General features: G+C 37.7%; 1 protein-coding gene across 2 annotated transcripts in view; it reads left to right on the top strand.

Moving 5' to 3' along the window:
* Positions 1-15,747, top strand: part of CFAP299 (cilia and flagella associated protein 299) — a gene marked incomplete at both ends in the record, with an annotated part of 629,105 nt that overhangs the window by 226,430 nt on the left and 386,928 nt on the right. The window lies entirely within an intron of this gene.

Below are 15,747 nucleotides of genomic sequence, written 5' to 3'. Positions count from 1 at the left end.
AGAATTCTAAGAATATTTTCTATAATTATAAGGCAATTTTTAAAATAGCTTAAAAAGTGAAATAAAATTAAATAAATGAACCTAATTATGTATCTAGCTGGGATCATAGCTATAAAGAAGGGATGTTTTTCAAGTGTGGTGACTTTACAACACAATAATGTGGTCATGCATCTCTACTGGGATATACCCTAAGGAAAAAAAGATCTGCAAAAAGTCTTAAAGTTTTTTCAAAGCACATTGTTGATGATAATATTGGCAATTTTATTTTGAGACTCTATTCGTGATAAAGCAAGTGAATTATTGTGTTGGTGATTTTGAACCTCAGGATTTTTGTTTTGGATGAAAGGAGATTGTGGTTGTTAGGAGAATGTACCTCACATAAGGAGTGTAATTAACTGAGGGCCCCTTCAGATGGTTTTGAAACCTATTGTGCATTTGCACCCAGGCCACACCTCCCATAGGCTGCTTTCCCTCAGCGACTGAGTATGGCAGGGATATTAAGGGCAGATCCATTTCTGGGGGCTGTAACTCTTTATTTGCTGACTTTAGTTTAAGGACATACTTAGAGCTTTGCTGAACCTTCCTTAGCATAGCAGTTTAGGTCTCTCTTTCTGTCTCCTCATTCTAATGTTGTCCCATCTTTTCTAAACTCTCTTTATCACTAAGGGTCAGACTTGCAACACAGTACGACAACTTTTATTAAAGGGCTAACACAGGGGTTCATACAGAGGACATCAGGCAGCAAGCCTTCCTAACAGCCTTCTTTAGGTATCTTTCTCCTCAAGGTCCCACATGGATACCCCTCTCCTCCCATACAGCGCCCCCCTCGTCTGTATACTCTTCTGCTCTGAGCACACATATGTCCACTATTCCCGATACATGACAGATCTTACTGCCTCATACAGTTGTTGAGAAATGCAGTGTGGGCTTCTGCTTAGACTGCTTTTCTCTGGTGAGGAATTGCCCCCTGGAATTTCATTGCATCAAATTGTCTTCCTCTTTATATAGAATCTTTCAAAAATTATTAACAAGAGACACACACATAAAGACTAGCTATTTAGCATAAAGATGTTGAGCCTCAAGACCTTCAGCTTTCTAAAGCCTCATGTGCATGACAACCTCAGCGTTCTATGGAGCAATAAGGCTGATTCCCACAGATAGGAGTTTGGAGGCAAGCATATCAAACCAGGGGTTACTTTCCTTGCTTTCTATTTTCTCACTGGCTTTACTGTATAAATATAACCAGAAGATGAGGGAATATACTTCAAAACAGATAAAAGATTTAGCTCCCTCCCAGAGGAGGGTAAAAGCAAAGTTATATATTAATGTGTTTACAGAATAAAAGCAAACACGTTCAGAAACTACGAGCATTTATTTTCTCTCTAAGCAACTTCTTTTCTCCTCAAAGTGTGAGAACATCTTAACCTACCATATTTAAGAAGTAATTAGAGAAACTTGCCAAATGTACCAAAAAATGAGGAGTTCATTGACACTTTCTCACACAGAAGCCAAACCATTTCGTTCCCTCAAAAAAAAGCACAAATTTTCATCCAGGCGAAGTGGAGTTTGACTGATGTAAGATACCACAGATTTTTCAGGACTCCCACTTGGGTTTTTCTCAAAATAGAAAATGAAAAGAAACAGCTGTCCAGTGTGCATGTTAGCACTTCTTGTCTTTCGTCTGTGTGCTTCTGACAGTTGAAGTTTTTTCCCAGAGATGTTGATAGCTTTACTGTACATTTGATAATTTAAAAACTCTTTCACACAGAAAAGTGTGGGGAAGGTGGTGCCATTCATCTTCTTAATGGAAATTTGATTCTCATTCCTTCTCACCAATAAATGAATCTCATTTCTCAAGTAGTCTCCTTTTCTGAAATTTATTAGAATATAAATTGATGACCTCCTGGAAATTCTGTGGGAATCACAGTATATGGTATAAAAGTTCCTAAACCTTAAGTGTCTCCAAATGTATTCCTGACTGATTTGACTGCTAAGGAACACTGTTTCAATTATATTTTAAGAAAAGAAAAGCCACCAAGAATAGCTTACACGAAAAGACAGGAGACTCAAAAACCACACATTGGATTTAGCTCCACTATATTTTTCCTCTTGGATCTTCAAAAAAATCACCCCTCCAGTATTAAAGGTAGATTTATGCTCAAAGGAAAGGACTTGAAATTGTTCACTGGTTGCTTTTTTCCTTCTACACAATTTCTGGTATTCATTCTGGTATTCAGAGGACATACAAATCAGACATAAAAGTATGTACATACAAAACATAAAAGTAATCAGGGAAATGCAAATTAAAGACATGATGAGATACTAGTACAAATACACTGAGTTGCTTAATATTAAAAAGTCCTAAAATGCAACATTTTGGGAATGATATGGAGCAAAAAGAACTCTCATGTTCTGGTAGTAGGAGTGTAAATTGGTTCAACCATTTTGGAAAGAAGCTGGCATTATTTTGTAAAGTTAAAGTTACAAATATCCTACAACACAGCTGTTCCATTGCTAGCTACATATCTTAGAGAAATTTATGCTCAGGACACATGTACAGGAAATTCTAGCAGCATGTTTATAATACACCCAAATGAGAAACAACTTTGTGGTCTATGTTAATAAAAAGGATAAATAAATAATTGTATATTCATGTAAAAGAATTCAGTGAAAGTGAGGTACAGCCCCATGCATCAGCATGTATGCAAAAATGTACATCAAAAATATTAATGAAAGAAACAGTATGTTAAAAATACACACTTCATGATCCCATTTTAGAAAGTTCAAAAACAGGCAAATTAAACTATATTGTTTGAGGATACATACTTAAGTGATAAAAGGTAATGATGATCATGAAAGTTGAAGACAGATAAGGGAAAAGCATGGGAGTGGATTTCATAAGAGTAAGAAAGTGGTTACCTGTGGTGATGATGGTGGTGGGAGATGGAGTTGTGAGCAGGAAGGAATAAGCGGAGGTCCTGGAGTGTCATCATTGTTCTATTTCTTGACTAAGTGTTGAGCTACAGGGGTTGGCTTTGTCATAACAGATTAACAAAGTTTTATGCTGCTTTTATGTATGTTAGTTATATTCCACACATATAAAAGTTAAAATAGTCCTATAATGCATGTATTATTTTCATCTAAATTCACATTCAAGATAAGGAAAAGGGAATTTTTCTCTATGCTATTTGAGGCAAATTCCTATGGTCAGGCATTTGGAATTTTTCTGTGGTTATCTGGCTTGAAATTGTTTGCACCTTGCTAAGGATAGCTGGAGAGGAACAAATAGCTTACTGCAGTAACTTAATCTAGCATATCTCAAGAGGTAAAAACTTGCAAAGTTATCCCACATGATAAAAGAAAATTTGAAATATCAAAGTTGTACCGGGCTTCCCTGATGGCGCAGTGGTTGAGAGTCCGCCTGCCGATGCAGGGGACGTGGGTTCGTGCCCCGGTCCGGGAGGATCCCACGTGCCGCGGAGCGGCTGGGCCTGTGAGCCATGGCCACTGAGCCTGCGCGTCTGGAGCCTGTGCCCCGCAATGGGGGAGACCACAACAGTGAGGGGCCGGTGTGCCCCCCCCCCAAAAAAAATTGTACCCAAGAAGTGATAAGGCAAGCAAGACAGAATATTGCAAGAAAAAATAAAATGTGGGAAACGAGTTCTGAAGGGAGAAAGAATATGCTATGAATAGAATTGTGTGTACCTCTCATCCCACTCCCACCCTGCCAAATTCATATGCTGAAACCCTAACCCCCAGTGGGATGGTATTTGGAGACTGGCCTTTGGCAGGCAGTTGGGTTTAGATGAGATTATGATGGTGGGGCCTTCGTGATGGGTTTAGTGCTCATATAAGAAGAAATACCAGAGAGTTTGCTCTTGTTCTCTCTCTGCTGTGTGAGGACACAGTGAGAAGGCAGCCAGCTGCAAGCTAAAGAGAAACAGAACATGCTGGTACCCTGACCTCAGACTTCCAATGTCCAGAACTGTGATAAATAAATTTCTGTTATTGAAGCCATCCAGTCTGTGGGCATAATAAAATACTATGGTATTTTACTATGGCAGCCTGAGCTAATTAATACAGAGCAAATATACAATGACAAATTAAGAAAAGAAATGTGAAGATTTACCAATTTAAAAATATTCATAAAACATTTTATTGGGGGAAAAATAAGATTTTTTTCCTCCTAATTTATGTAAAGGACAAAACAAAAGGTATCATGTTGTCCTGGAATAAATGTGCAAGATCATCACTCTCTAACAAAGCAACAGATGCCCTATGATAAAGGACTATAAAAACATATCTCCCAATTTCATACTCAGACACTCAAATGACTTATCTAAAAATTCACACATTGTTTAACTAAAATTATATATATATTTTATCAACTTTGCAAACAATTTTTTCCATTTTGGCCTCTAAAAAATCAAAATTATATTATTTGAGACCATACAAATACACATACATACAAATAGTTTTGTCAGTAAACTCATCATGGGAAATAAAGCTGTTTATGAAAACTACTTTTTCATAAAAAGTGTGCTTGTTTCTTTAGAAGATAATATTATAGAGTTTTTATAATAAATTTTTTACTCATTTACTATTTTTTACTTTATTTTTTACTATACTCTCCATTTAATTTTTCCAAACTGAGTTACTAAAAATCCTTTTTAAAGAAACTGAGGCACAGAGAGGTTGAATTGCATATTGAAACAAGTGCTAATGAGTTGAATGTAAATTCTAGAAACATGAAATGTGAATGTGGGATATATAAGCAACGTAATTAAACCATAAAGCCAGTAGCCTAATTTTTGAGGATTAAGAATATATTTAGTCATTCATGTAGAATTATATAAATATGTTTAGCTAATGATTAAACAAGGTTGGTAAAATTTAACTCATCCATATGATTTTTATGCCATTTTGAAAGTGTGGTGGAGTGTAAACAAAGATGGAGTATTTGCCTTTATAAAACTTATAGCCCTCAGATTTTGTAACAGAACTACTTCACTTCTTGAGGAAGTAACTCCTTTTGTAATATTTACTTAAGCAAGGTTTCTCAGGTCACTGACTGTTAAATAAATCTAGTTAAGTAAGAGTAATGCATGTTAAAGATTTAAGAATTCCTTACCACACCCTCGGTATTACCTTTCTTTTCCAATATTTCTCCTTGCTGAGAAGTTTCAGGTTCTCAGATGTAGCATGCTATAATAATTGATTATTTATATAATTTGTTTTACTCTGCTGCAAATAGCTTAGGGGTTATAGACCATATTCTCTCTGTTCCCAGTTTATAGAACAAAAATACTTTTATCTTCCTCATAGAGGTTATAAGAAATGATGTAAATCTGTGTATGTAAGACTTGAACAATATGCTCTTAATGTATTGTCAGTGTGACAGTCACATTTCTTAAGCTGATTATAAATTAATGATGTTTGGTGATTGATGATAGAGTATGATCATTTTACATTACAAGTTGTACAACTGCTAGGGGGCTTAGAGATTATTTAGCCCATTGTGAAATCCAGGTTCAGAAAAACATGATGACTTGGACTAATCAGTTGGTAAATGGATAAGAATTAAAGACTGATGTCCCATCTTACATTTCAGCTTAATTTCCATTATCTCATGCTTCCATTTAAAATACTTAACATTTTGACTATTTAAAAAACAATTCATTTTAATTAGATAAGTAATACAGTCTCCTGTGATATCCTCAGAATATTACGGATAAGGTTAAAGTCTAGTTTGATCACCAAGCCAATCCCACAACACCCTCTTTGTCGGAAGGGTGAGCAATTTCATATGGTGAATGTATCTGTTTAGATTAAGTTTAGTTAAAAATAATAGAAAAACCTAAAATGACAGTGGCTGAAACCAAATATAAACCCTTTTTAGTCTCATATTCCAGATGTCCAGATGGTGTCAATCAAGGCTGGGTTGGTCCTCCAGGGTGCCAGGGATTCTCCTTCTTTCTCTTGTTTCTCCGTAACAGTGGCCTCTCACTTAAGTCAAGATGGCAGCTGGAGCAACAGTCATTATATGGCATTCCAACTACAGGCAAAATGGCACCCACCCCCTTTCAGTACAGAAGTTGTATGTAATTTTCACTTGGATACCATTGTGCAAAAATTAGTCATATGGGCATAAGTACCTGCAAAAAAGCCTAGAAAATGTAGTCTTTATTCCAGGAAGCTACATGCTCAGGTGAAAACCAGGGTTTTATTTTTAAGGAAAAAGGGAAAACAGTGTGGGTCAAAGTAAGTGTCCAGGGACAGCAAAAATTCTACTGCAATTATTTCCTTTTCCTGCCCTGCCCAGATACCTGCTAAAAGCCTCAGCTGTTTGCAAGTGAGCTAGGCCTGGCAGAATATTAGGAGTTCCTTCCCTGCTAGTGAATGGTACCTAGAAATCTATTATTCTGACTTTTCATGTCTGATAAACTTGGGAATAATTTTGATCTTCCTTGGCACTCTCATAAACATCTACTCCCAGGAACAATAACAACAATGCAACAAAACAGTAAGTTGAAAAATATGTGATAAAATGAACAACTCACCAAATGATACTATATATGCTTTTATGGGTACACAAGTATATACGTAAACAATAGACAATAACCTTGAAGGATGCATGCAGAAATGATAATGATGGTTACCTTTGGTGTTTTGAGGCAGGAGTTGGTGATCAAATTGGACTTTAACTTATCTGTAATGTTCTAAAGATTTACAGCAAAGTCAGGTGTATTTGGGGAGGTGGGAGGAGTGGAGAGTAGACTTACTATATGGAAACCTTTAGGAGCTCTGCAGTATCTTAGCTAGATAACCATCATGTCAATTATAGGTTTTGGTTGTGAGCAATAGAAACCAATTCTAATGAACTAAATAAAAAAATGAGATTTATTGGAGGAGCACTGGTTATCATAGTTTTGAAGAAAAATTGAATGATGTGGTTATGTAGTAGGAATTAAGGACAATCATTACAATTCCAGTTGCTTTTCATCCTTGTGTCTCTCTGTTTATGATGTAAGTTCTCTTGAGGTTAAGTGATATTGGTTAAGCTTGAGGCATATTCATTCGCTGGGATTTGGGAGGTAAGAGTTGTGAGTGAGTGGGTACCTTAAATGACTGTGTTAACAAAGCATAGCAAGTGGGAGGGACCATTTTCCAAATAAAAATTAGGTTCTGTTATCAAAAGTGGGAAGGGATGTCAGGGAGGCAAAACCAACAGGTGTTTATGACTATCACAGAAGACCACATACCAGTCTATTTCATTCCTTCAACCATAATTTTTAGAAGTTTTATGGGTCTGTGGGAAAACATTCTGCTTTGGAGCTAAGATTAGTGATCTTAATTTACAAAAGCATCTTTATTTGGTTAAATTGCAATGAACCACATTATTTAACACATTTTGTATACCTTTAAATTTTACTCAGAAATTGTTTTCTTTATTGCTCTTGTTTACTGAGCTATCTACTCTCAGCCTTTGTTTGGTTATGCTATAGAAGCAAGGGGTACATAGGATACTGTTTACAGATATTTGCTACTCTTCCCTGGGCAGTATTATACTTTTCCATCCCATTGATTTCAGGCATGGCACTTGCTTTGGCCAATCAAATGTGAGTGGACGTGACATGAGTCTCTTACAAGCAGATGCTCTAAGAGCCAGCATGTGACCATGTTCCCTCTGCACAATAACCAAAGATGTTTCAGATAGAGGCTATTTCATGAGCCTCCCAGTTCATCCCTTCAAGATGAAGAGCCACAATCAACCTGCTATTGATGCATAGCATTATTGAGAAATAATCCTTTGTAATTATAAACCACAGACATTTGGGCCACTTGTTACTATAGTATAACCTAACCAGTCCTGATTGATACACTTGTAAAACTAATTCTCTGTTCAAACTTCACAAAGAATTTCTAACTCGTTCTGGTTTTAAATATAGACCATAAGCAGGAAATTAGGTAGAAACTGACCAGTGATGAAAAGATTAACCTGTGAGCAATGGAGAAAAAATACATGTTTTCTGGGCAAGCTTCTGACAAAATAAATTTGATATTTTGGAGATTTAATGTCAGAGCAGTGCATAGGTGTATTATAATATGGAAGACTCAATTTTGAATAGCACAATAAATTGAGAAATTTCTCAAATATCTGATTCTCTGCATTGGTACCAATGAGTAGTTTATGTATATTTAGATATTTTGAGTATTAGTTGATATTGATACTATAAGCCAAGGCACATAAAACTAGAAAAGGAAAAGCTGACAAACTGTGATCAACTTAACGAGTTGAATTTATAGTTCAACAAAATTATCAGTAGGTTACATATTGTACATGCCTATATTGATTTAAAGAAACCTGGTAGTAATCTTGAACTCTTCACAAAAAGAAATCACCAGGTCTACTTCCCTTTTAAATATTTCCTTAATCTATCCCCTCTTATTTTTACCACCACTGCTTTAACTCAGGTCTTCATCATCTCTTACTAAAGCTCCCTAATTAATCTTTCCATTGTGGCTCTCCTCCATGCTATGTTTATCACAATGCCTGGATACTATTACTGAAACACAAAATTGACCATCTTATTTCCTTGCATACGACACTTGTGATTCAACATCTCCTACAAGATAAGGCTCAAGCTCCTTAATGTAGCATACAAGGCCTTCCTGGAAAGGCAGCATGGCCTAATGGTTATGAGAATCAGTTTTGGAACCAGACTGCCTGAGTTTGAAAACAGGTCTGCTCCGATTAGCTGAGTGGCCTTAACTAAATATTTACAACAGTATGTCTGTAAAAATATTAGCTTTTATTAATATTGTATGGTTTCTCCTTCACTTCCTGTGCTTACTTTCTGACTGTTTTGCAGTTACCCAAGGGCACCTGGCAGTTTTTCATCTCTGTTCTTTAATTCCTTTGAAGTTACTCAAAACTCTTTCCGTCTCCCCCCACCCTCACCCCCAAACTGGCTAATGCTGTCTCATCTTTTAACACTTAGTTCAACGACGGCTTTAAAACTTAAGATTAAGTGACTTATTTATCTCTTGTAAAAATAAAATACAGTTTGTGTGTGAAAAAAAAAAAGATTAAGTGACTTTTCCTTGAATAGGTAAGGTATTTCTCTTATGATTCAATATCCATCCATATCTCTATTATTACACTTATCACATGGTATGATATTATAATGTTCCTGTATCTGTTCACCTCCATCAGACCACAGGCAACTTGAAAGCAGGAATTATGTCTCATTTATCTTTGTCCTTAGTACTGTTCCTGGTACATAATAGACATGCAATAGAAATGTTTGTTGAATATATAGAAAATTGCTAAATAAAGAAATGCTTATTATTTCTCAAATCACTCTTGAACGCAATCTTTATTTTGTGGTTCAGTGTTGCTTGATCAAGATCACTGTGATAAATTTTCTTTAAAATTTATTTCCAAAGAAAGTCATTTCTCTCTTGAATTCTTAATGCTTTCTTTTTTTTTTATTACATATTTATATTGGAGTATAATTGCTTTACAATGGTGTGTTAGTTTCTGCTTTATAACAAAGTGAATCAGTTACACATATACATATGTTCCCATATCTCTTCACTCTTGCATCTCCCTCCCTCCCAATCTCCCTATCCCACCCCTCCAGGCGGTCACAAAGCACCAAGCTGATCTCACTGTGCTATGCGGCTGCTTCCCACTAGCTATTTATTTTACGCTTGGTAGTATATATATGTCCATGCCTCTCTCTCGTTTTGTCACAGCTTACCCTTCCACCTCCCCATATCCTCAAGTTCATTCTCTAGTAAGTGTGTGTCTTTATTCCTGTCTTACCCCTAGGTTCTTCGTGACATTTTTTCCCCTTAAATTCCATATATATGTGTTAGCATACGGTATTTGTCTTTCTCTTTCTGACTTACTTCACTCTGTATGACACACTCTAGGTCTATCCACCTCATTAAAAATAGCTCAATTTCGTTTCTTTTTATGGCTGAGTAATATTCCATTGTATATATGTGCCACATCTTCTTTATCCATTCATCCGATGACGGGCACTTAGGTTGCTTCCATCTCTGGGCTATTGTAAATAGAGCTGCAATGAACAGTTTGGTACATGACTCTTTTTGAATTTTGGTTTTCTCAGGGTATATGCCCAGTAGTGGGATACCTGGATCATATGGTAGTTCTATTTGTAGTTTTTTAAGGAACATCCATACTGTTCTCCATAGTGGCTGAACCAATTCACATTCCCACCAGCAGTGCAAGAGTGTTCCCTTTTCTCCACACCCTCTCCAGCATTTATTGTTTGTAGATTTTTTGATGATGGCCATTCTGACTGGTGTGAGATGATATCTCATTGTAGTTTTGATTTGCATTTCTCTAATGATTAATGATGTTGAGCATTCTTTCATGTGTTTGTTGGCAATCTGTATATCTTCTTTGCAGAAATGTCTATTTAAGTCTTCTGCCCATTTTTGGATTGGATTGTTTGTTTTTTTGTTATTGAGCTGCATGAGCTGCTTATAAATTTTGGAGATTAATCCTTTGTCACTTGCTTCATTTGCAAATACTTTCTCCCATTCTGAGGGTTGTCTTTTGGTCTTGTGTATGTTTCCTTTGCCTTGCAAAAGCTTTGAAGTTTCATTAGATCCCATTTGTTTATTTTTGTTTTTATTTCCATTTCTCTAGGAGGTGGGTCAAAAAGGGTCTTGCTGTGATTTATGTCATAGAGTGTTCTGCCTATTATTTCCTTTAAGGGTTTGATAGTTTCTGGCCTTACATTTAGGTTTTTAATCCATTTTGGGCTTATTTTTGTGTATGGTGTTAGGGAGTGATCTAATCTCATACTTTTACATGTAGCTGTCCAGTTTTCCCAGCACCACTTATTGGAGAGGCTGTCCTTTCTCCACTGTACATTCCTGCCTCCTTTATCAAAGATAAGGTGACCATATGTGCGTGGGTTTATCTCTGGGCTTTCTATCCTGTTCCATTCATCTATCTTTCTGTTTTTGTGCCAGTACCATACTGTCTTGATTACTGTAGCTTTGTAGTATAGTCTGAAGTCAGGGAGCCTGATTCCTCCAGCTCCGTTTTTTGTTCTCAAGATTGCTTTGGCTATTCGGGGTCTTTTGTGTTTCCATACAAATTGTGAAATTTTTTGTTCTAGTTCTGTGAAAAATGCCATTGGTAGTTTGATAGGGTTGCATTGAATCGGTAGATTGTTTTGGGTAGTAGAGTCATTTTCACAATGTTGATTCTTCCAATCCAAGAACATGGTATATCTCTCCATCTATTTGTAACATCTTTAATTTCTTTCATCAGTGTCCTATAATTTTCTGGATACAGGTCTTTTGTCTCCTTAGGTAGGTTTATTCCTAGATATTTTATTCTTTTTGTTGCAATGGTAAATGGGAGTGTTTTCTTGATTTCACTTTCAGATTTTTCATCATTAGTGTATAGGAATGCAAGAGATTTCTGTGCATTAATTTTGTATCCTGCTACTTTACCAAATTCATTGATTAGCTCTAGTAGTTTTCTGATAGCATCTTTAGGATTCTCTATGTATAGTAACATGTCATCTGCAAACAGTGACAGCTTTACTTCTTCTTTTCCAATTTGGATTCCTTTTATTTCCTTTTCTTCTCTGATTGCTGTGGCTAAAACTTCCAAAACTATGTTGAATAAGAGTGGTGAGAGTGGGCAACCTTGTCTTCTTCCTGATCTTAAACTGAAATGCTTTCAGTTTTTCACCATTGAGGACGATGTTGGCTGTGGGTTTGTCATATATGGCCTTTATTATGTTGAGGAAAGTTCCCTCTATGCCTACTTTCTGCAGGGTTTTTTACATAAATTGGTGTTGAATTTTGTCAAAAGCTTTCTCTGCATCTATTGAGATGATCATATGGTTTTTCTCCTTCAATTTGTTAATATGGGATATCATGTTGATTGATTTGCATATATTGAAGAATCCTTGCATTCCTGGTATAAACCCCACTTGATCATGTTGTATGATCCTTTTAATGTGCTGTTGTATTCTGTTTGTTAGTATTTTGTTGAGGATTTTTGCATCTATGTTCATCAGTGATATTGGCCTGTAGTTTTCTTTCTTTGTGACATCCTTGTCTGGTTTTGGTATCAGGGTGATGGTGGCCTCGTAGAATGAGTTTGGGAGTGTTCCTCCCTCTGCTATATTTTGGAAGAGTTTGAGAAGGATAGGTGTTAGCTCTTCTCTAAATGTTTGAAAGAATTCGCATGTGAAGCCATCTGGTCCTGGGCTTGTGTTTGTTGGAAGATTTTTAATCACAGTTTCAATTTCAGTGCTCGTGATTGGTCTGTTCATATTTTCTGTTTCTTCCTGATTTAGCCTTGGCAGGTTTTGCTTTTCTAAGAATTTGTCCATTTCTTCCAGGTTGTCCATTTTATTGGCATAGAGTTGCTTGTAGTAATCTCTCATGATCTTTTGTATTTCTGCAGTGTCAGTTGTTACTTCTCCTTTTTCATTTCTAATTCTATTGATTTGAGTCTTCTCCCTATCCTGGAGAATGTTCCATGAGCACTTGAGAAAAATGTGTTCTCTGTTGTTTTTGGATGGAATGTCCTATAAATATCAATTAAGTCCATCTTGTTTAATGTATCATTTAAAGCTTGTGTTTCCTTATTTATTTTCATGTTGGATGATCTGTCCATTGGTGAAAGTGGGGTGTTAAAGTCCACTACTATGAATGTGTTACTGTCGATTTCCCCTTTTATGGCTGTTAGTATTTGCCTTATATATTGAGGTGCTCCTATGTTGGGTGCATAAATATTTACAATTGTTATATCTTCTTCTTGGATTGATCCCTTGATCATTAAGTAGTTCCTTCTTTGTCTCTTCTAATAGTCTTTATATTAATGTCTATTTTGTCTGATATGAGAATTGCTACTCCAGCTTTCTTTTGGTTTTCATTTGCATGGAATATCTTTTTCCATCCCCTTACTTTCAGTCTGTATGTGTCTCTAGGTCTGAAGTGGGTCTCTTGTAGACAACATATATATGGGTCTTGTTTTTGTATCCATTCAGCTAATCTGTGTCTTTTGGTGGGAGCATTTAGTCTATGTACATTTAAGGTAATTATTGATATGTATGTTCCCATTCCCATTTTCTTAATTGTTTTAGGTTCGTTATTGTAGGTCTTTTTCTCTTGTGTTTGTTGCCTAGAGAAGTTCCTTTAGCATTTGTTGTTAAGCTGGTTTGGTGGTGCTGAACTCTCTCAGCTTTTGCTTGTCTGTAAAGGTTTTAATTTCTCCATCGAATCTGAATGAGATCCTTGCTGGGTAGAGTAATCTTGGTTGCAGGTTTTTCTCCTTCATCACTTTAAATATGTCCTGCCTCTCCCTTCTGGCTTGCAGAGTTTCTGCTGAAAGATCAGCTGTTAACCATTTCAGGGATTCCCTTGTGTGTTATTTTTTGTTTTTCCCTTGCTGCTTTTAATATTTTTTTTTGTATTTAATTTTTGATAGTTTGATTAATATGTGTCTTGTCATATTTCTCCTTGGATTTATCCTGTATGGGACTCTCTGTGCTTCCAGGAGTTGATTAACTATTTTATTTCCCATATTAGGGAAGTTTTCAACTATAATCTCTTCAAATATTTTCTCAGTCCCTTTCTTTTTCTCTTCTTCTTCTGGAACCCCTATAATTCAAATGTTGGTGCGTTTAATGTTGTCCCAGAGTTCTCTGAGACTGTCTTCAGTTCTTTTCATTCTTTTTTCTTTATTCTGCTCTGCAGTAGTTATTTCCATTATTTTATCTTCCAGGTCACTTATCTGTTCTTCTGCCTCAGTTATTCTGCTAGTGATCCCATCTAGAGTACTTTTAATTTCATTTATTGTGTTGTTCATCATTGTTTGTTTCATCTTTAGTTCTTCTAGGTCCTTGTTAAATGTTTCTTGCATTTTGTCTATTCTATTTCCAGGATTTTGGATCATCTTTACTATCATTATTCTGAATTCTTTTTCAGGTAGACTGCCTATATCCTCTTGAATTGTTAGGTCTGGTGGGTTTTTATCTTCCTCCTTCACCTGCTGTGTGTTTTTCTGTCTTCTCATTTTGCTTATCTTACTGTGTTTGGGGTCTCCTTTTTGCAGGCTGCAGGTTCATAGTTCCCGCTGTTCTTGGTCTCTGTCCCCAGTGGCTAAGGTTGGTTCAATGGGTTGTGTAGACTTCCTGGTGGAGGGGGCTAGTGCCTGTGTTCTGGTGGGTGAGGCTGGATCTTGTCTTTCTGGTGGGCAGGTCCATGTCTGGTGGTGTATTTTGGGGTGTCTGTGGACTTATTATGATTTTAGGCAGCCTCTCTGCTAATTGGTGGGGTTGTGTTCCTGTCTTGCTAGTTGTTTGGCATAGGGTGTCCAGCAGTGTATCTTGCTGGTTGTTGAGTGAATCTGGGTGCTGGTGTTGAGATGGAGATCTCTGGGAGATTTTCGCCATTTGATATTATGTGGAGCTGGGAGGTCTCTTGTGGACCAGTGTCCTGAAGTTGGCTCTCCCACCTCAGAGGCACAGCACTGACTCCTGGCTGCAGCACCAAGAGCCTTTCATCCACACGGCTCAGAATAAAAGGGAGAAAAAGTAGAAAGAAAGAATTAGTAGATGTAGAAAGAAAGAAAGAAAGATAGAAGGAAAGATAGAAGGAAAGAAAGAAAAGAGGGAGGGAGGGGGAAAGAAGGAAGGAAGGAGGGAAGGAAGGAAAAAAGAAAGAAAGAAGATAAAGTAAAAAAAAAGGTAAAATGTAATAAAGTTATTAAAATAAAAAATAATTGTTAAGAAAAGAAAATTAAAAAAAAAAAATGGACGGATAGAACCCTCGGACAAATGGTGGAAGCAAAGCTATACAGACAAAATCTCACACAGAAGCATACACATACACATTCACAAAAAAAAGAAAAGGGGAAAAAATCATAAATCTTGCTCTCAAAGTCCACCTCCTCAATTTGGGATGATTTGTTGTCTATTCAGTTATTCCACAGATGCAGGGTACCTCAAGTTGATTGTGGAGCTTTAATCCGCTGCTTCTGAGGCTGCTGGGAGAGATATCCCTTTCTCTTCTTTGGTCTCACAGCTGCCAGGGCCTCAGCTTTGGATTTGGCCCCGCCTCTGTGTGTTGGTCGCCGGAGGGCGTCTGTTCTTTGCTCAGACAGGACGAGGTTAAAGGAGCAGCTGCTTCGGGGGCTCTGGCTCACTCAGGCCGGGGGGGGGGGAGGGGAGGGAGGGGCATGGAGTGTGGGGCGGGCCTGCGGCGGCAGAGGCCGGCATGACGTTGTACCAGCCTGAGGCGCGCTGTGCGTTCTCCTGGGGAAGTTGTCCCTGGATCTCGGGACCCTGGCAGTGGCGGGATGCACAGGCTCCCCGGGAGGGGAGGTGTGGATAGTGACCTGTGCTCGCACACAGGCTTCTTGGTGGCGGCAGTAGCAGCCTTAGCGTCTCATGCCCGTCTCTGGGGTTCGCGCTTTTGGCCGCGGCTCGCGCCCGTCTCTGGAGCTTCTTTAAGCAGGGCTCTTAATCCCCTCTCCTCGTGCACCAGGAAACAAAGAGGGAAGAAAAAGTCTCTTGCCTCTTCTGCAGCTCCAGACGTTTTCCCGGACTCCCTCCTGGCTAGCCGCAGTGCACTAACCCCCTGCAGGCTGTGTTCACGCCGCCAACCCCAGTCGTCTCCCTGGGTTCCGACCTCCGAAGCCTGAGCCTCAGCTCCCAGCCCCGCCCGCCCTGGCGG

This window comes from Grampus griseus, assembly GCF_964374135.1.
Source record: "Grampus griseus genome assembly, chromosome: 4".
NCBI lineage: Eukaryota > Metazoa > Chordata > Mammalia > Artiodactyla > Delphinidae > Grampus > Grampus griseus.
The sequence above is the reverse complement of the archived record's forward strand: the minus strand, read 5'-3'. Positions and strand labels throughout refer to the sequence as shown.